Here is a 22,351-nt window from a genome sequence, read left to right on the forward strand (position 1 = left end):
TGCCAGTCCATCATGGACACAACCACTCAGGGCATATTTAGAGTTGCCAACTAACTGTGTACAGCTTTGGGGCAAAGCAAATCTAAACTGGCCACTCATTAGTGAACATGGCTGCAACATGGATGATAAATTAGACTGGACTGCCAATACTGATGTGCTGTGCAAGAAAGGACAGAGCCGACTATACTTCCTTAGAAGGCTGGCGTCCTTCAACATCTGCAATAAGATGCTGCAGATGTTCTATCAGACGGTTGTGGCGAGCGCCCTCTTCTACGAGGTGGTGTGCTGGGGAGGCAGCATTAAGAAGAAGGACGCCTCACGCCTGGACAAACTGGTGAGGAAGGCAGGCTCTATTGTAGGCACGGAGCTGGACAGTTTGACATCTGTGGCGGAGCGATGGGCGCTGAGAAGACTCCTGTCAATCATGGAGAATCCACTGCATCCACTAAACAGGATCATCTCCAGACAGAGGAGCAGCTTCAGAGACAGACTGCTGTCACCGTCCTGCTCCACTGACAGACTGAGGAGATCGTTCCTCCACCACACTATGCGACTCTTCAATTCCACCCGGGGGGGGGGGGGGGGTAAACGTTAACATTTAACATTATACATAGTTATTGTCTGTTTTTCTGTTTTTCACCTGCATTGTTATCATTCTTTAATTTAATATTATTTATTGTATCAGTATGCTGCTGCTGGAGAATGTGAATTTCCCATTGGGATTAATAAAGTATCTATCTATCTATCTATCTATCTATCTATCTATCTATCTATCTATCTATCTATCTATCTATCTATCTATCTATCTATCTATCTATCTATCTATCTATCTATCTATCTATCTATCTATCTATCTATCTATCTATCTATCTATCTATCTATCTATCTATCTATCTATCTATCTATCTATCTATCTATCTATCTATCTATCTATCTATCTATCTATCTATCAACACGCTGATGTCTCACTAAGGACAGCTGACCAACAGGCTCTTTCTCACCTCAGGAGCTTTTTTAAGGAAGCAGAGAGTTTTGTAGCATTTCCACCACAGGAATTTGAGCCATTTTTTGTTCCTGGTCGGTAGGTCTCAGTACCTTTATTTAGCCAACTGCTCCAGGGTATGCATTTGACTTTCTTCAAAGAACTGCTGTGGGTAGTTGGCTTGGACGATGAAGGTCCATCAGTGTTTGATTGCACCATCCATCACTTTTTGAGTGACAGTGGGCTGAATGGAAGAAGACATACTGGAATTTGCTGAAAAGTCATTTGGACAGATGAGACAACACTGGAACTTTATGACGAGTCACATCAGCTCCATGTCCACAGACATTACCTTTTCCAAGAAAAGACCACCACAGCTACTGTAAAATATGGAGGAGGCTTGATGATGTTTTGGGGCTACTTTTCTGCATCTGGCACGGGGGGGCCTTGAGTCTGTGTGGGAAGCAATGAAATCTCAAGACCATCAAGACATTCTGGAGTGAAATGTCCTGCCCAGTGTTAGAAAGTTCTGTCGCAGTCATAGGTCATGGACCCTCCAACAGGATAAGGAGTCAAAACACACAGCTGAAAGCACCAAGAATGGCCGAGAACAAAACATTAGACTATTCTGTAGGAGACCTGCTTTGAATTCCATCAAACAACAATGGAAAGAACTGAAACATGCAGTCTGGAGAAGACCCCCATCACACCTGACCCCACTGGAGCAGTTTACTCAGGACGAGTGGGCTGCACAACCTGTGGTCAGGTGCAGTCATCTCATGGAAACCTCCAGGAATCGCTTGAATGCAGTGACTGCAAACTCTAAAGGTAATGTAACTAAATATCAGGTGAAGCGTCCCATCATTTTTGCCCATCCCATTTCCATTTGTGTTATTATCTGAAATTTTCTGCTGAATCCAAACTCTCAAGCAAAGTCTGATTTGTGTTAAACAATGATGGGTGCCGATGACTTTCGTCACTTTCAAGTCATTTCAGAGACATTGTGGGTTCTTCTTTTTTTTTGTGGAGGGGTATCAACAAATTTGTGCACATCTGTATGTAAGTATATTGTGAGCGCTGTCGCAAGCGGACGCAGTCGCTCTTGTGTTTCAATGGGAACACAAACTCACTCATACACCTCTTTGCGGGATCAGCTGCAGGCTTTCTGGCTTCATGTGCTCCTCGAACATTTAAAGGACGGAGCCGCGGCCATCCTTTGGTATCCCTCTCCTGTCTCTCTTCCCCCAGACTCCCTCTGCTCCAATTGCTGTTTCCGAGCCGCTGTCCACCCTTGATGAAGAAGACTTTGTGTTCTTTTGAGCAGGAGTCGGGGCCGAGGTGTCAAGTTTGACAGCCATTCCTTGTGTTGCCAGATTGCTTGTGAAAGAGACTTGTGTTTGTATCTGCCTGGACAGCAATAACGTTTCTACTCCTTGGGAATCCTTCGGTACTCTCCTGTGCAACTTTGTGACCCAAGCTTGACAGTTTATATAATATAAATAGATATGCATACAGATAGGCAGACAAAGGATGATAACAAAAAACACAAAACATGAAATTACGATAGCTTAGTTGAACATTTTCTTGCCTATAGAACAAGGCACATTACTTATGAATTCTCATCTTTCCATTTATCTGGTCAAGCTGCATAAATTCTCCAGTTACAGTAGTTATTAAGCCTCTAGTGGCGTTCATTTACTCACAGCTAACTTAAACTGCGTTTCCCCCCACGTGTACATGTCTGTGTAAGGCGCTGCTCTGAATTTATGTCTGGAATTACAAAGAAACTTACCTTTCAGTTACAGTGACACCAATAGCTAGAATACATTAGCTGGCTTTATTCTAAATTCTGAGTTACAGTCAATGTGATGAGGTGCCACACGAGAGGGTGGGCATTAAATTAAAAGAAGTGGCAGTTCAGGGTGTGGCGTAGATGGGTGCAGCATTGGCTCAGACACAGGAAGCAGAGGGTGATGGTTAGAGAAACCTTGTGACGTTAAGAGTGGTGACCACCAGTGGTCAGTGCTGGGGCCGCTGCTATTTTTAATAAATATAATTGATTTTGATAGGATTATAAGTAACAAGCTGGTTAAGTTTGCAGATGATAACAAGAGAGGTGCATTGGCAGATAATTTGGAATCTGTTATATCATCACAGAGGGCCTTGGATAGCAGACAGGCTTGGACAGATTTGTGGCAGATGAAATTTAATGTCAGTAAATGTAAAGAATTACACTAAATAAGTAAAAATGTGAGGTTTAAATACACAATGGGCGGTTGGAAAATCAAGAGTCCACATTATGAGAAGGAATTAGAAGTCATAGTGGACACAACATGATCGACTGCCAGACAGTGTTCAGAAGCCATTAAGAAGGCTAACAGAATGTCAGGTTTTATAGCACCTTGATGTGTGGAGTAAAAGTCACAGGAGGTTCTGCTCAAGCTTTATAACACACTGGTGAGGCCTCATCTGGAGTCCTGTGTGTAGTTTGGGTCTATAAAAAGGACATAGCAGCACAAGAAAAGGTCCAGAGAAGAGCAACTAGGCTGATTCAGGGCTACAGGGGATGAGTTATGAGGAAAAATGAAAAGAGCTGAGCCTTTACAGTTTAAACATTAACATTTAAACATTAAAGGAGTTGAAACTTGTAAGTGTTTATTATAAGTAAATGTGAAGTATTACACATAAGAAAAAACGTTAGATTGGGATACACAACGGGAGGTCTGAAACTTGAAAGTACATCTTATGTGAAGGACTTAGGAGTCATAGTGGACTTTAAACTATCAACTGTCAGACAGTGTTCAGAAGTCATTAAGAAGGCTAACAGCATGTCAGGTTATATAGCGCCTTGACGTGTGGAGTACAAGTCACAGGAGGCTCTGCTCAAGCTTTATAACACACTGGTGAGGCCTCAGCTGGAGTCCTGTGTGCAGTTTGGGTCTCCAGGCTACAGAAAGGACATAGCAGTACAAGAAAAGGTCCAGAGAAGAGCAACTGGGCTGATTCAGGGCTACACGGGATGAGTTAGGAGGAAAAAATTAAAAGAGCTGAGCCTTTACAGGAGATGAAGAGGAGACCTGAGTGAAGTGTTTAAAATGATGAAGTGAATCAGTCCAGTGGATTGAGATGGTGACTTTTAAACGAGTTCATCAAGAACACGGCGACAAAGTTGGAAACTTGTGAAGGGTAAATTTCGTACAAACATTAGGAAGCTTATTTACACTGAGAAGACACCTGGGATAAGTGACCACGTGGTGTGGTAGACAATGGGACTTTAGGGACTTTCAAAACTCGACTTGATGTTGTTTTAGAAGAATTAGGTGGATAGGACTGCTGGGCTGAATGGCCTGATCTCGTCCCAATTATTCAATTGTTCTAATAACATGGAAGGACCATCAACGTGCGTTTGTCGTTCTTCCTCCCCCTTTGGACGCCCCTGCTGGTTGCCGGTGGTCCTGCAGTTTTCTCTTTGAGGTTTTCCACACACACTCTCCTCTTCTGCTGGGCAGTTGGTGGTCAGTCAGCTCCACCTGTGCAGTGTACATAGCAGATCCCCTGCCTTTTCAACTCCCCATTACCCCTCCAGTTGACGCTGATCGGTTATTTGATTCCATTTGGTTTTGGTACATCTGAAGTGCGGTCTTGAATTGAAATGCAATACGTTTGCTTTGCTTTTATCTATGACACACATGGCCATTGGACATGAGTTAATGTCCGATATGCTTTTGTACAGCGTTTTAAACTGAAACGTAAATTGCATGCTGTAGTGAAAAGCAATCGGTCATTGATTTGGTTGATATGTTTTTCAATGTGGCAAAATGAAATGCTCCACAGGCACTCGTGCTACATTTCAATTCTGGCTTGTGTTTCATTTCGGCAGGAGTTTTCTCCCACGGGCTTGTGCCGTCTTTCCCCAAGTGCCGTCTCGGCGGAGCCCATGACAGTCTAGCCTGAGACGTTACGTTATTAGAGCTGGTGGTGTTGTTTTATTATTATATAAGCTGTAGCCTGTAATTGTTTGCCTTCCTCCTACAAGGTTTATGACAAGTCAGTGTCCATGTCTGTAATATATTACTCTCTTTTACTTTATTAAACCATCCAATATCAGGCCCATTCCTAAATTTGGTACCAAGTAATTGGCAGTGCTCTTTTTAATGGAATTCAATCACTGGGGGGATCCGTCAAGATTCACAAATAAGGGCTGGCACTCACAATTGGAAGGGGAACCAGACCTGCGTACTGGTGAGTATTGGCCCACTTCAGGCACTGATGTTGAAGCAGAAACCTTTAAAACCTTTAAGAAGGGTCTGGATAAGAGGTTGGGACAGCTGAGCTAAACAAACGGGTGACAAACGGACTGAATGGTCTCCTCTTGTTGGTCAAATTTCTTATGTTCAGTGATCAAGTCTGTCTGTCCATCCATCCAGCTTTCCACTATTCGATCCATCCAACCTTCCATTTTCAAAGCTTTGTCAGCTGGCTTTAATCCATTTGGAAGCTGGAGAATTTCCTGGCAGCAGCGGACACGAGGCAGGACTAGAAAGCTACTTAAAACCCGACTGACGCTCTTCACTTTGTTCCATTAAAGCAAATTAGGCCGTTTTTGAGGGATAGTTTAGGATGATCAGGCGCAAGGCAAAGAACCCAAAAGTACAGACCTTTAATCTCATCAGCAATAGTGAGGAATCTGTTAACAGAATGGCGATCTGAAGGTTGGCACACTGGCACAGGTGGAGAATTGTTGACTTCAGGAAGGCACACATGGTGGAACTGCTCAAGAGCACCAAACTCCCTGGTGTGCACTTACTGGTATCAGTTAGCATCACCTGCAGCACCCTAACCATGCTGTCCACACTCCACTGCACATTGGGGGCTCTGCGGTGGAACTGCTCAAGAGCACCAAATTCCTTGGTGTGCCTCTGGAAGCTGACCTTCCTCAGTCAATGGACAGCACCTCCATAGTCAAGAAGGCACATCAGTGTCTCCACTCGCTTCAGGTGACCGAAGAAGACAAGCCAGGATACCTCCTCTCATTCACACCACATTCTGCAGGAACCACCATCAAGAGCGTTCTGACCTGCTGCATCACCATCTGGTTTGGGAACTGATGTGTCTCTGACTACAAGGTCCTGTTGTGGTGTGAAATTTGGTAAATAAGTTGATAAATATTTTGTATGTCTTTACTTGTAACTCAGACATTAGCGTTATATTATTGACCATTAACAGGCGTCTGAGCATTCCTAGTTTTCCTCCTCTTTCTCTTTACGTTCAGCATTCGTTTGCTCAGATGTTGATGCGCTTGCTGCTTCCTGAGCAGCTTTTCACGTCTCCACCCTAGCGGCCCGCTTCTTCTCTTCTTTCGTCGGCATCTTTTCACATTAAAACTGATTAAGTCAGTGTTTGTGTTGCAATTAGTACGTTTTCTTTAAATTTTCACTTAAGTCTTCAATCTGCCTCAAGAATGATTTAAGATATGAAGAGGTAGGGGAAGTGACGGTGAAGGTGGTAGGGAATGAGAACGCCGCCCATACACGTGAGCCACACGGCCACCCTGCTGCCGAGAGTTGATTCTACAATAAAATAAAATAACAATAAAAAGAGGAATAACCTTGGAGGTCAACCATCACCCAAAAGTGGACAGTAGACGTCACGTAGTATATGTGTACCAAATTTCAGGTCAATAGTTCAAACGGTTTGTGAGCTACAGTTGATTTAAAATCCTGGACAGACAAACGAAAGTCACGGTAGTGTATTCATATTACTAACTGAGAATGGTAAACCGGATGGCATGGACGCAGGTACACAGCGATGGAACCATGAGACGTACTGCGCAGGCGCGTACAGCACACGTCTCATAAACCGCAAGTGAAGTCGTATCCACCGCGCACGAAGGATTTCACGGCCCAAAAACAAAAGAGCTCAACTGACGTGAATGAGAAATGAAGCAACAACGTGCCCATAACTAACAACTAACGACACAGCCACACAAACAAGAGGATTCTGCGCTGCGGCCCAGATTCAAACGGAAGAGGTTACGGAGGCCCCGCAGGTCCACAAAGATGGTACGGAGTGAAGGCACAGGCGTCACCGCCATATTGTGAGTGGCACTACTGCGGAGTGAAGTTAGGAATAATGTGCTGCGTGGGATTGTACAAACCGCTGAACGCTTTACACCAAATTCAAACACAATACAGCTCAATGATACAAACACGAGCCCACCTGGATAAGATCAATGAACGCAGGCGCCTACAAAGCGCGTCTGAAACTGCGGAAGCAAAGCAGGCATGGGTTCAAAACGAACGACCTCGACTGACGGATATACAAACACGAGCCCGCCTGGATAAAATCAATGAACGCAGGCGCCTACAACGCACATCTAAAATGCCGTGGGCAAAGAGGGCACAGCTCCAAAACGAACGAGCTCAACTGATGTATTTCAGGATACCCAACGCCGGGGGTAGGCGAGCGAAGCGAGCAGGGGGCGGAGCCCCCTTGTTATATAAGAAGATAAGAACAGCAATGGTTTGATGGTTAAGCCCCCTGACCCCATTTTTAGGACTAAGTCTTTGTAGTTTTCTGACAGGGTCAGGGGAAGGGCCTTAAACCAGTCCGGCCAGTGATTCTCTGCAGGACTCTCAATCAACCCCCCGCATGGAGGCCAGAAATGGTATGGGGGGCAGGAGTGAGACCATTGTGTCACACCAGAATTCTATTGGTTTAAAGTTGTCTGAAGCCATTAAGTACCACGGCGCCCTATTGGCTGGAGAATCTATAAATTTGCTGGCTTTTCCCCTCCCACTCTGTCTTGTACATCACCACAATGAAGTCTTTGTCACACCATTGCCATGAGCAGCGCAACTTGGCAGCCATATTGAGACAGGCCTGTCCTAGAGAAAGCTGACTTAACTAGAGACATTTTAAGTGACTAACAAGTCCGTGTGCTGCCTGAAACTCCACATCAGCATTTATCAGGTTGTATGGTTGCCAATATTCACTTGTACTTTGCTTATTGTTATTATTTATGAATATTATCAATAATACATTATTTAAATTGTAACTTAACTCCTGCTTGTTTTTTACTACACCTAATTGCCTGAGGTTATAAATGTAGAAGGGACGGTGGGGAGAAGTTAAAAAGTACAATACCTTATAAAGAGTGGTAAGTCTGTGAGATTTGAGGCCTTCTGACAAAGACTACACATTAATAATACAAAATGGGGAAAGTCGAGTAATAGAGAGCTCTACTAAGACAAACAGGCCTTACAATGGGTAGCGCACGCTACAGATAAGACCTCCCTAATCTCCATTGAAGACATCTTTATCAAGCATTGCACCTGTAAAGCCTGCAGCACTGTGGAGGTCCACTCCCACCCTTCCCACTTTGTCACCGCTTCAATCTGGCAGAAGGTACCAAAGTATTCGAATCAGTTCTGGTAGCTTCTAGCCCTTGGCGGTCCGGACCTTGAACTCTATGCTGCCCTCCTGCCTTCAGATTTTCTTCTAGTAACACATTTATATGCAGTACTTTTGTTACACTTGTCACTGCTTGTAGCAAAGGACCACTTTATCTTTCGTATGTTCAGGACTTATAGTGTTCACTCCGGAGTGTCGATCAGGACACTGGCAAATGATGCAGAATATTCCACACAGCAGCTTAGTTTGAAATTGAACTTATTTCTTTGGAGATATACACCTGCATTCGAATAGGTATAGGTGTATTTATATTTGTGTGTGTGGTGTACAATAAAAAAGAATACATAAAACTTATTGATAAAGTACCCAAAGTCCACTAGATGGCAGTATTACTGAAATTAAGCACTAGCTTACCGGCAGTATAGAATTCAAATCAATAACGTAATCAGTACATTTAAACGACTTTACATCTTAACATATAAAAACATAAAATACAAGGAAAATGCTAACAAACCCACCTCTGGTCATCAACGCACACTTATCTTAACTCGGTACACTGCTGATTCTTACTTATAACAAATAAATGTTTCTTTTTGTGGATTGACTATTGCGACACTCGCGCACCTTCTTCACTTTTTAACATCCCATAATAGACACACTCATGTATTCTGGGAGGTGCACCCTTAAATGTGATCCGTGTCTCTTTATAATTGATACCTCTCTAACATTGCCGCCCCCAAATATGCTATGCATATTTGCTATTTATTTCAAACAAAAAATATTATTAAACTTATGATTTATTAATATCAGAGTCCTGATGTTGAATGTCCGGAAGGGGAATAAGACGAGCAACAGGCCTAGTATAGAGTCTATCCTTCACCTTCACCTCTACAGCTCTTACATGACCATCTGGGCTGGGGAAGGTTCTAACAATTCGGCCTATTAACCAAAGTGCTCGAGGAAGCTGAGGATCAACGAGCATGACTACCATCCCTTCTAGTAGGTTTTCAGGCTCCTTATGCCACTTCTGTCTGGCCTGTAAACTGGGTAGATAGTATTTAACAAAACTTGACCAGAATTGTTCAGTAAGCACTTGACTCTGTCTCCATCTCTGCTGCCCATCAGCTCATTAACGGGATAGACAACCTGTGGTAGAGAACTATCAGGCCGCCCCATCAGTAGGAAATTAGGTGTAACTGGGTCCAAGTCGGCAATGTTTGATGACACATACCCCAGAGGCTTACTGTTCAAGATTCCTTCTATTTCAATGAGAACGGTTTTAAGTACTTCTTCAGACACCGACTGTGAACCTATTGTGGTGTAAAGGGCCTGCTTCACGGACCGAATTTCTCTCTCCCATGCGCCACCAAAATGTGGTGCTCCTGGTGGGTTAAATCGGAAATTGATTTTTTGCTTTGCAAGCAATTTCTGAAGCTCTGAACTAAGGGTGGAAAATGTTTCTCTTAACTCCCTCTCTCCACCATGGAAATTTGTGCCTTGGTCAGACAATAGCTCGTAGGGTGTGCCCCTTTCGAGCTATGAACCTTCGGAGTGCCATTAGGAAGGAATCTGTGTCAATACTATTGAGAACATCCAAATGCACACATCGGGTAGTGAGACACTTAAAGATAATGCCCCATCTCTTCTCACAACGTCTACCTATCTTAACCTGAAATGTTCCAAAGCAGTCCATGCCAGTGCTGAAAAAAGCAGGTTTTTGAAGCCTCAATCTTGCTAGGGGTAGGTCTGCCATTTTGGGGATAAGGGGCTTTGCCTTTTGTTTACGGCAAACGGTGCAAGTATGTTGGAATTTGCGAACTGCTTCTCTGCCTCTTAGGATCCAGACATTTCTCCTTAATTCGGTAAACACTCTCTCTGGACCTGGATGATTATTTTTGGCATCATATTCTTGAATAATTAATTTAGTGACTGGATGGTGAGGGTCTAAAACAATAGGATGAATTGATGACTGCTCAGTCTCTTCAATACGGCGCAATCGCCCTCCAACTCGGATAAGCTGACATGATGTGTCAAACTCTGGTGCTAAAGTAAGAAGTCAGCTGGTGGCAGGAACAGGCTTTCCATTCTTCAGCAACATGTATTCCTCAGGAAAACTGTCTAACTGTGAATTTTGAAAGATAAGAAATTCTGACATTCGATAGTCTTCAGCGGTAGGAATGGTTTGGTCACTCCTGCTTTGAACTACAGCTTCTACTAATTCCATCCATGTATGGTATTCCTTAGGGTTAGGAATTAGATGAGACGTCACCGTACTACCACAGAAGACACTCTTCCGTTGCTCTGCTTCAACTTCTGGAACCGTAATATTTGGCCTTACTGGCCATTCTGACTCAGGTTTAAAAAGGAATAATGGGCCTTGATTCCATCTGTGTGGTACAGACAATTCAGCTAGTGTTCGACCCCGTGTGATATCATCTGCTGGATTCCTGTTGGAGTCCACATACCTCCAAGAATGGCGATCCGTTAATTCTTGGATTTCAGCTATTCTGGTTCCCACAAATACTTTAAAGCGGCAGGATTCAGACTGAAGCCAGGATAACACAGACCACAGAACCACTTCCTTTATTGTTAAAGTAAGCTCATTTTCTAAGAGTTTAGCTACCTGTGCTCCATTTAATGCAGCACATAGCTCTAGTCTTGGTATGGTTTGTCGACGCTTTGGTGCAACTCTAGATCTGGCCATAATGAAGTTAAGATGAATATTACCATCTTTATCTTCGGTTCTTAGGTAAGAAACGGACCCATAAGCTTGTTCGGAGGCATCACAGAATATGTGAATCTCTCTGGTAATAGGAAACAAGTCCATATCAACAGGTGTATAACATCTTGGGATACTAATGTTATCCAGAGCGTGAAGTTCTCCTTCCCATTCATTCCAGGCTCTTAATAGATCTTTAGGCAACATAGGGTCATCCCAATCTCTTTGTTTATCCCACAATTTTTGGACCAGGACTTTGGCACGTGTGGTGAATGGAAGAATATACCCCAAAGGATCATACTGACTGGCGAGTACTCTGTATACGTGGCGCATAGTAACAGTTGTCTTCTGCACTGGATGAGACTTGTACTTGAACGTGTCTGAGGAACTATGCCACTTCAAGCTTAAAGTGGGTTCGGTGGAATCTGATCGATCCTGAGACAACCAGAGTTCTGTACTGATTGAACGAGCTTCTTGTGGCAGATGTTCTAGTATCTTGGGAAAATTGCTAGTCCATTGACGAAGGTCAAATCCACCATTTGACAAAAGATCTCTTAGTTTGTTTATCAGTTGCTTTGCCCTCTGGGTTGATGGTAGACTCTGCAAATAGTTGTTTACATAGAAGTTCCTTTCAACTAAGGATCGGATCTCATCCCCTGATTCAGTGTTGTCCATTACATGTCGTTGAAGAGCAAAAATTGCACAACAAGGACTACAGGTGGTGCCAAAGGGAAGTACTTGCCATTCATAGATAAGGGGGGAAATGCTACTTTCCAAATTACGCCATACAAAACGGAGAAGAGGTTTATCTTCAGGTAAAAGGCAGATTTGATGAAACATTCCTTTAATGTCGCTACCTACTGCTACAGGATGTTCCCTAAAACGTAAGAGCACTCCTAATAGGGACGGACTGAGGGCTGGCCCAGGGAGCAGGTATTCATTCAGGCTATGTCCATGATATTTAAAGGAGCAATTGAATACAACCCGGTTCTTACCATTATGCTGAACCAGATGGTGAGGAATAAACCAAGATTCTTCAGAGGAGGCGATTGTTTCTGCTGGTAACTTAATAACATATCCAGCCTCCTCCAGTTTTTTAATTTCTTCATTGTATGCAGCTGTCTTTGTAGAGTCCTTTGACAGACGTCTTTCAATGCTTCGCAAACTCGGCATAACAGCTTCTTGGTATGCTTGTAGACAAGGCATATCTTTCTTGCGTAGCAGTGGTGTGGCATAACGGTTTACACCATCTACCATTACCTTTATCGTTTTCGCATGCAGTAGATCTATGGCCTCTTGATCTTGTTTAGACCTTGTTAGGAGTCTCTCATTTCTGTAAGGTATGATGTCTGTTTGCCAGAGTCTTTCAACATTTCTGAAAAGTTCAGACATTGAAGGGGTGAGGGTAATATGAAGGCATTGCTGTGGTTGCAGGTTCTCCTTAAGTAGTTGCGCTGGACCTTGTAATGTCCACCCTAATCTGGTCTTAACTGCTGCAGGACCCCCTGGTGGTCCAAGGCGCACAGGTGCAATAGGGGTGAGCAAGTGTGGATGATCAGCTCCAATTAACAAGAGAGGGCATGCTTTATGAACAGGTTGTAGTGGAAGACCCTTTAAGTGATTGTATCGTTGCTGTAGGTCTGCTATTGGGTATGAATGTTCTGCCAGACTCAGTTGATCAGCTGTAAAGGCTCTTGTGATAAGATAATTCTTTTTAGGTTGCGAAACTGAAGCTATTCTGAAGCATACTGAAGCACCATGCAGTGTCTTCACATCTTGTCTAATAGTCCTTAGTATTAGATCCTCTGGTTCTCCTTTCAGACCTAGTTTCTGGGTAGCATCAGATAACAGGATTGTTCTCTCTGATCCATCATCAAGAATAGCATAAGTGTCTAAAACTTTATCTTGGTGTTGTAGACGAACTTTGATTATTTTAAGGAGGACACGGCTGGAGCCTTCAGGTTTATCTAGGTAAAGAGTTTCACTTGTAGAACTCACTAAACAAGTTTCTTCCTTTGGTGATCTGTCGTTTACTTCATGCAGGATTTGAAGATGCTTCCTGTTACAGAGATGACATGGCTTCTTCAGTGTGCACTGAGCAGCTTGATGGGCTCGTCCACACCTCCAGCATCTATTCTTAGTTTTAATCCAGTTGATTATCTGCTCCTTATTAAGCTGTTGAAATTGAGAGCATTGACTCAGGTAATGCTCAGTGCTATCACAGTATGGGCAGAAAACTTTGCTATTCTCAGGCTTCTTACTTGTAGACTGTGACACGGATGCTGATGATGTCAAAGTAGGTGACACTGAAGATTGCTCTGTGCCATGAAAGATAGTGGTCTGTTGGGTTTTAGCTCCTATATCTCTTCTGTTGTCTGGTCTGTGCATCGCTCGATCCTTGTGTCCTTTGCCTCTGGTCTGGCCTTCATAGTTTTGGCACCAATATTCAAATTTAAGCCATTTTGCTAAATCCAGAAGGGTATAAATAGTGCCCGGTTGGTAGCACATTTGTCTTCTAAAGGATGATCGCAACTCCAAAGCTAATTTGGTTAGTAAACGAGCGACATGTGAGCCACAATGTAATTCGATATCACCTTTTGGACCTAAAGTTTGGAGTAGGCCCACTAAGGCTTGTATCTGAAGGGCAAACTTTTCAAATCCTGCTGCATCACCAGGTTGAATATCAGGTGAGTCCATAACTGGGGCTATTTTGCTTAAAGCTAGGTGATGAGGTTGTCCAAATCTTTCTGTTAATGCTGCCATTGTGTCTGTATAGGGAGTAACCGAGTTCAGAAATGAATCAGCTATTAGACGTGCCTCTTCTAGCTTCAGATGATCCAACAACACCTGATATTTAAAGAGCTCGGAGGCATCTTCTGGCAGTAGGTTCACCAGAGCTAATCTGAGACGGGCAAACTCACTGGGATCCCTATGACTGAAATATGGAATTGTTGGTTTTGGACCTCTATACATCATTTCTTGCTTAATAACACCATGCTGTTGTTCCGTTTGAGCAGAGTGCAACATGGGAGGATAAGAACAGTGTTGTTCATGTGGTACTGAATAGGTTTGAGACAGTTCTAGTGGCTCCGACTTCCAAAGATCTTGATATTGTCTAATAGGAGTATGCAATAAAAAACTTGGTTGTGGAGAGCAATGGTTTACAGATCCATACATAGGAGAAGATTCTTCACATACGTATTGAATGCCTGGGGGTTCTGGAACCATAAGAGCTTGCTGCTCTCCTGATGGTCTATGATGAATGAAGTTTCGGCCCGTACTAGATTCGCTGTCGTCAAGAGAGGCGCTTTCTTGTTTATCTGCCACTTGTCTACGCCTCGGAGCGGGTAGTGGTGGAGTATTTCGATCAAAGTTAAAGGCAATCTTCTCTGCTGATCTAATATGAGTTCTGGGTGCAGGCACTGGGGGAACTTGATCTTGGGTCAGTTGCCTGTGGGTTGAGGGCAGTTGTTGATTTAATTTTAACTGCTCTTGAATGCCTACCTGCATCTCCCATAAGCGCCTGATCTCCTCTCTCATGGACTGTGTAGTCTGTCTTAACTGTTGATTCTCAAGTTCAAGGTCGTGAATAACTAAGTTGTATCTCAGTGGTAAGAAATCAGTATCTTCTGTTTGAAGTAAAGGTGTTTTCACATCTTGCACATCCCACCGATCTACTGTAATGTGCAATCTATTCTCTCCTCCATAGGAACTGTACTGACTGGTAGGAGATGAGGCTGTAAAGTGATTTGTTGACTTCATTGGGATGTAGTGTTTATTGGTATCCTCTTGATACCTTTCCTTATCAGGTGATGGGTGTGCTGTATGGGCCACAGATGATAAAGGAACTTGACCAGGATACTGAACTTCAAATTCTTTAAGATAGGCTGGTGGACGGGTCAAGCGTCGAGGACGGTCACTGTAGGACTGATACTCCAACATCCTTCTTTCATTGTAAACACACTAATCCGGCTCGAAGGACCAAAATTTGTAGCAAAGGACCACTTTATCTTTCGTATGTTCAGGACTTATAGTGTTCACTCCGGAGTGTCGATCAGGACACTGGCAAATGATGCAGAGTATTCCACACAGCAGCTTAGTTTGAAATTGAACTTATTTATTTGGAGATATACACCTGCATTCGAATAGGTATAGGTGTATTTGTATTTGTGTGTGTGGTGTACAATAAAAAAGAATACATAAAACTTATTGATAAAGTACCCAAAGTCCACTAGATGGCAGTATTACTGAAATTAAGCACTAGCTTACCGGCAGTATAGAATTCAAATCAATAACGTAATCAGTACATTTAAACGACTTTACATCTTAACATATAAAAACATAAAATACAAGGAAAATGCAAACGAACCCACCTCTGGTCATCAATGCACACTTATCTTAACTCGGTACACTGCTGATTCTTACTTATAACAAATAAATGTTTCTTTTTGCGGATTGACTATTGCGACACTCGCGCACCTTCTTCACTTTTTAACATCCCATAATAGACACTCTCATGCATGCTGGGAGGTGCACCCTTAAATGTGATCCGTGTCTCTTTATAATTGATACCTCTCTAACACTGCTGTTGTTTGTTGTTATTATTTAGTTATTACACCATCTATTTCAAGTTATTACTATCTATTCACTTATAGAGCCCTCCATGATGTCTGGGACAAAGACTCGTTTTTTCTTGATTTGCTCCTCTGCTCCACAGTCTAAAATTACAAATCGAGCAAATCAGACATCATGATTAAAGTGCACACTGCAGACTTTCATTGAAGGGGATTTGCAGACATTTCAGTCACACCACAAACAACACTACACAGTACCCCCATTTCAGGGCACCACAATGATTAGACAGTTGGCATCACTGGTGTTTGTCATTCCATAGGTGGGTTTCATGGCTTCATAAGACACCAAGACTTGCTTCTACTCTTTGGAGTCTGTAGTTGCCGTTGTTCAGCATGAGGACAAGAGCTGTGACAGTGAAAGTCAAAGAAGCCATATTGAGGCTGAGAAACCATTGGAGACATCAGGAAAACCTTAGGATGACCAAAATCAACTGTCAGGAATATCATGAAGAAGAAAGAACACGCAGATGGGCTCAGGAATCACAAAGGGACTGGTAGGCCAAGGAAGACATCCACTGCTGAGGACTGTAGAATCCTCACTATGGTCAAGAAAAAGCCCCAAACGCCTGTGCGACAGATCAGAAACAGACTTCAGGGGGCCGATGTGGACGTGTCAAAGACTTCATGAACAGAAACACAGAGGACACACTGCAAGATGGAGACAACAAAAACAGGATGGCCAGATGACAGTTTGTGACAAAGGACTTCAAAGAGCCTGCAGAATTCTGGGAAAAGTTCTTCTGGACAGACGAGACAAAGATGAACCTCATCAGAGTGATGACGAGAGCAAAGTGTGGAGACCACAAGGAACTGCCCGAGAGCTAAAGCAGACCACCTCATCTGTTAAACATGGGGGTGTTATGGCTTGGGCACGTATGGCTGCCACAGGTCCTGGCACACTTCTCTTCATTGATTATGGAATTGCTGATGGCACAATGAATTCTGAGGTGTAGAGTAACATCTGATCTGCTCAAGTTCCAGTAGATGCCTCCAAACTCAATGGACGGCACTTCATCCTACAACAAGAAGACGAGCCAAACAGACTGCTGAGGTGACACAGGAGTTTCTCAAAGCTAAACAATGGAAAATCCTTGAATGGCCAAGCCAGTCACCATTTCAATCTAACTGAGCTAAAACGTAAACTTCAGGGAACAATACCCCCGAATCAAGCAGGAGCTGAAGATGACGGCATTAGAAGCTTGGCAGAACATCACCAGAGAAGACTCTCAGCACCTGGTGATGCCTGTGAATCGCAGACTTCAAGCAGTCACTGCATGCTGGGATACATGACAAAGAACTAAATATGACCGCTTTAATAGGCCTGCCATTGCTGTGTCACAAACATTATGGTGCCCTGAAATGGGGGGACAGTGTAGAAAAAGTGTGGTGTGACCAAAATGTGAGCTGCTCCCCTGAAATGAAAGTCTGCACTGTGCACTTTAATCACAAGGTCTGAATGGTTTGATCTGTAATTTTAAACTGTGGAGCAGGGGAGCAAATCAAGGAAAGAATGGGTCTTTGTCCCAAACATTATGAAGAGCACTGTCCCTATTATTATTATTATTAATATTTTATTCATTTATAAATTTATTTATTTCTAGTCGGGCAAGAGGAAAAGAGGAAGACCTAAGAAAAGGTTTATGGATGTGGTGAGAGAGGACATGCAGGTGGTGCAAGGGTGTGACAGAGGAAGACGCAGAGTTCAGGACGCTATGGAAGAAGATGATCCTCCATGGCGACCCCTAACAGGAGCAGCTGGAAGAAGATGAAGGCCGTGACGTTCTTTCCCTGCTTTGCACTTGTCCTGTGTTTAACTTTATGTTACGCCACGGCCCGTTTATTTCACGCCACTGTAGGCTGCAGTGCGGTGTACGGATGGTATGACAGTAAAGCCACTTGACTTGACTTGGCTTGGCTTGTCAGATATGAACTGATTATTGTTCATAATTGAATTCTTTAAAAGCAACTCCATTGAGAGGTTTGCCTCCACTGCTGTTTGGCCGCCCTTCCAGTTAAATGAATTTGTACCGAATGCTAGTTAAATCACACGGCCGTAGTGTGATCTGTAATTTCCATCATCACATCCAAAATAAAAAAGATCAGACGGTACGTTCCTTCAAGAAAGGAAGCCCGGCGCAGTTTTGTATGGGGGTGACAGCAGAGTGGGCGCTTTAGACACGGATGCACATGCGATTACGCTTTATGTTGATAGATTATTGCTGGAAATGTTATTAGTTCAAGTTTTTGCTTTAGTGGCCTTTCTACATGCACGCTTCATTTGAGCTGAATCCTGGGTGGAAATTATTTACCGCAAATACGACATAAACAAATTCAATTATTGGAGCTCGCTTTCTGAACTGTGACACTTTGATTAATTCCTAAGAAGATTGTGGAAGTGTTGGTGGGAGGGGATGGAGGTTTTCCTGCAGATTTCTGCGTTATTTCGTGAAATGGCCTGCAGCGACGATGAGAGCAGAAACCATTTTCTGCCTTTGTTCCCAAAATTTGATTGCAGTTTGCTCAGAGGGATCCAAAGCAGTCCCTTTATGGGGCATTTGAAAACCAATCGCAGCTGTGAGAGGATTAAAGTTTGATACATACATCACTCCTTTTAAAAAAATAAAATAAAAATAAGTAAATATTGCCAAGTGCTCATTGGAGATCTCCGTTATTTATATCCAGTCGCACTCAACATGACACCATGAGTCACCCTGATCCCGTCTTTAATCCCAGACAGACGTGTCACCTGATGTACTCTCTCTTTCCGCTCCTGTTCCAGAATGTTCCACATCTTAAACAGGGGTTACTTTTCCATATGTCATGTCCCCTAAGCAAGCGTACACCTTCTGGGCTCTGTCATGGTGAGCAGTACCACCCCACTGAGACAGGAGGTGCTGTCGCTAACTACCCTCTTTTTTGTTCCCACAGTCTCAAGAGTCCTGATGCAGAAGACACCTAACGCGATTTCTGTCCCTCTCCAATAGCCCCGCCCCTCCTGGCTGTCCACCCATATATTCTGCCCACCTGAAGGAGGTGGCTGTTACTTGAGGACTGTTGACCCGAGGAGACCGAGCTCTTAAGCATTCAGAGACAACCTTGGAAATGTATGCTTTGTCCTGTTTCTTTAAGTTTTAGGTTCCGAAACAGAGGAGGTGACCCAACCATTGAACAATTGGTGTAGTCGGCAGGATAAACATGGATGATGATGATAAACCTGTAGGCCTCGCTGTGATATGTGACGATCAAGCGTGAAGCCCCTTGCCTCAAAGTGGGACCTCACCCAGTTACCGTATTGCTTGTTTGAGTGTCAATTCACATTGGTGACTATGCTATGCTGCAATGGTTCACCCCCCCCCCCCCCCCCCATTAAAGTAATCCAACCTACAAGTTACCAGTTGGTTTCTGGATTTGCAGCCTTACAAATGCAAGGTACTTCATCACAAAGAGTCTCTCCAAGCCAATGCTGAAGCCCTCTACCCGATCCATGACTTCACAGCTATCTAAGGGGGGAGCCGTGTCACACACAGACACTTAGAGGACACCTTCGGGGCTCTGTCATGTTGAATAATACCACACTGCGGAGACAGGAGGGGTGCTGTCGCTAACTGCCTCGTCTTTGTTCCCACAGTCTCAAGAGTCCTGATGCAGAAGACACCTAACAAGATTTCTGTCCCTCTCCAATAGCCCCGCCCCTCCTGGCTGTCCACCCATATATTCTGCCCACCTGAAGGAGGTGGCTGTTACTTGAGGACTGTAGACCCGAGGAGACCGAGCTCTTAAGCATTCAGAGACAACCTTGGAAATTTATGATTTGTCCTGTTTCTTTAAATTTAGGTTCCGAAACAGAGGAGGTGACCCAACCATTGAACAATTGGTGTAGTCGGCAGGATAAACATGGATGATGATGATAACCTGTAGGCCTCGCTGTGATATGTGACGATCAAGCGTGAAGCCCCTTCCTCAAAGTGGGACCTCACCCAGTTACCGTATTGCTTGTTTGAGTGTCAGTTCACATTGGTGAGTGACTATGCTATGCTGCAATGGTTCACCCCCCCCCTTAAAGTAATCCAACCCACTATCTGGTTTCTGGATCTGCAGCCTTACAAATGCAAGGTGCTCCACCATAAAGAGTTCCTCCAAGCCAATGCTGAAGCCCTCTCCCGGATCCATGACTTCACAGCTATCTAAGGGGGGAGCCGTGTCACACACAGGCACTTAGAGGACACCTTTGGGGCTCTGTCATGTTGAGTGATACCACACTGCGGAGAGAGGAGGGGTGCTGTCGCTAACTGCCTCATCTTTGTTCCCACGAACCCAAGTCAGTTGCCGCAGACGACACCTAACAAGACTTCAGAGTTCTGCTCCAATAGCCCCACTCCTCTAGGGTGAGTGTCCATATACTCTGGCCATACGAAGAAAGTGGCCATCACTTAAGGATCACTGACCAGAAGAGATGAAGGTCTTGAAGCATTGAGAGACAACATTAACCGTGTCAAGGTGAGAGCTAAATCTTTGTGCTTTGTCCTGTTTCTTTAAGGTTAAGCTTCTGAAATAGATGGGTGCACCGAAGAAGGGACCCAACCCTTAAACCCCTGTCTGCATTTGCTTTGCACAGTTGGTGTAGTCGGCAGGATAAACAGAAACCTGCAGGCCCCACTGAGGTAGTCCAATCCCTACAAGAGCGGGCGGAACGCTTACATTCACAAGTATCAGAACAGCAAGTCGATTTAATGGAGGTGAAGAGAAATGGCAACAGAGGCTTTGTGTACGGACCGAGAAAAGAGGTAAGTGATGATCGAGGGTGAAGCCCTCGCCGTTACCCAGTTGTGATATCAGTTGTTTTGGTGCGAATTCACTTTGGCGAGCAACTATGCTATGCTGCAATGGCTTGCCACCTGCAAAAAATCCAAACAGCAAGTCATCTGCTGGTTTCTGGATCTGCAACCTTGCAAATACAAGGAGCTTCACCACAAAGTGCCCCTGCATACCAATGTTGATGCCCTCTCCTGGATCCATGACATCACAGCTAGCTAAGTAGGGGAGCCCGTGTCTCACACAGGTGCTTAGGGCCCACCTTCGGGACTCTGTCATGTTAAGTAATACCACTTCACGGAGAGAGGAGGTGCTGTCGCTAACTGCCTCTTCTTTGTTCCCACAGTGCCAACACAGAATACGTCTAACACGGCTTCCATCATACTCCAGTTGCCTCACCCCTCCCAGGTCAACACCCATATACCTCTGCAAGGACCATTGACTAGAGGAGACGGAGCAGCTAAGCATTGTGAGAAAATCTTGAATTTGTCTCACCAATAGGCGAAAGTTTATGTTTCGTCCTGTTTCTTCAAGTTCTAAATTAGATGAGTACGCCAAGGTGGTGATCCAACCCTTCAACCCGTGACTGCATTCTCTTTCCACACTTAACCGTTTAGTGGCTAATAGCCTGACCCTCTCAGATGGTGGAGGTTTACTTGGGGCCTTTGGGTACCTTTATGCCGGGCTGAAGTCCAAGTTTGTGCAGTCAGTAGGCTGTTGATTTGATCTTTAACCTCCATGAGCACCCCGTCTGATGATGTGACATGTTAGAAGTCACCAGCTTCTACGTCAGGTGACAGGGATCTGCTCTTTATGTAGTCTGTTTGTGTTCAACAGTCTCACAGGAACAAAGTCCTGTTGTCATGAGGGCAGAGTAAGACTAATATTACGATAACAATATGTACTTAGAAAAAAAATACTTTGGAACTTACTTCATGTTAAGACTAGTAATGATAACATCTCAGAAGCTGAGTGGTCAGCTAGCCTGGGGGAATACAGGGGAGCTGAGATTAAACAAGAACTGGGATTAAGTAGGGAATCTCCTTAAAAGGATGATTTCCCACTGGTTTGGAAGGCACATCAAGGATGCTCTACTAAGATAAAGATAGAGATAGACGAGAAGCTCAGCCATTTTCCATGTATGTTGGAGGAACAGACCATCTAGCTCAGCGGCCATGTTGCCTGTTACTGGTACTCCACTCAAAGGCCATTCCGGACCAGAGGCTAATCAATAAGACAGTGAGCCACCAGGTAGCCCACTGTCAGGTTATATTATTTTAACCAGCCCTAATGATACTTTGCTATTTTGGGAATAAAATCTATAATACGTACGAAGGAGTGGAGGGGGGTCCCGAAATTTCATGGAATTGGTCAATAGCATTGGAGTGGCGTGTAGTTATCACAAATGCTACTGGGAATCTTATGCCTACAGTCTGGTTAATCAGCCCACCGAGCGGCATGATGCTGAGCTAATCGAGTTTTTACTCACAGACTTGGGTAGGGAAACACAAAAATTACAGACGTTTTAATCCAATGCTGTCATGAGTAATATTAAATCGTCTTATCCAGGGACTGAGTGGCTGTTCCAAAGATGTCCTTCAGCAAAACAGTGAAGAAGGTGCCACATACAGGGCTGGTGCCAATGCACAGTCCTGCTTTACTCTGCTGCAGATGTTGAAAGGCTTGGATGTGCAGTCATCATACACAACTAACTGTCCCTGTCATATTATCAAGAAAAGACAGAACTGGTGGGCAACATTTCTTGGCCAGAACTGTGAATGATCCTTGCTT

The sequence above is a fragment of the Erpetoichthys calabaricus genome, chromosome 12 (genome assembly GCF_900747795.2).
Source record: "Erpetoichthys calabaricus chromosome 12, fErpCal1.3, whole genome shotgun sequence".
Lineage (NCBI taxonomy): Eukaryota > Metazoa > Chordata > Cladistia > Polypteriformes > Polypteridae > Erpetoichthys > Erpetoichthys calabaricus.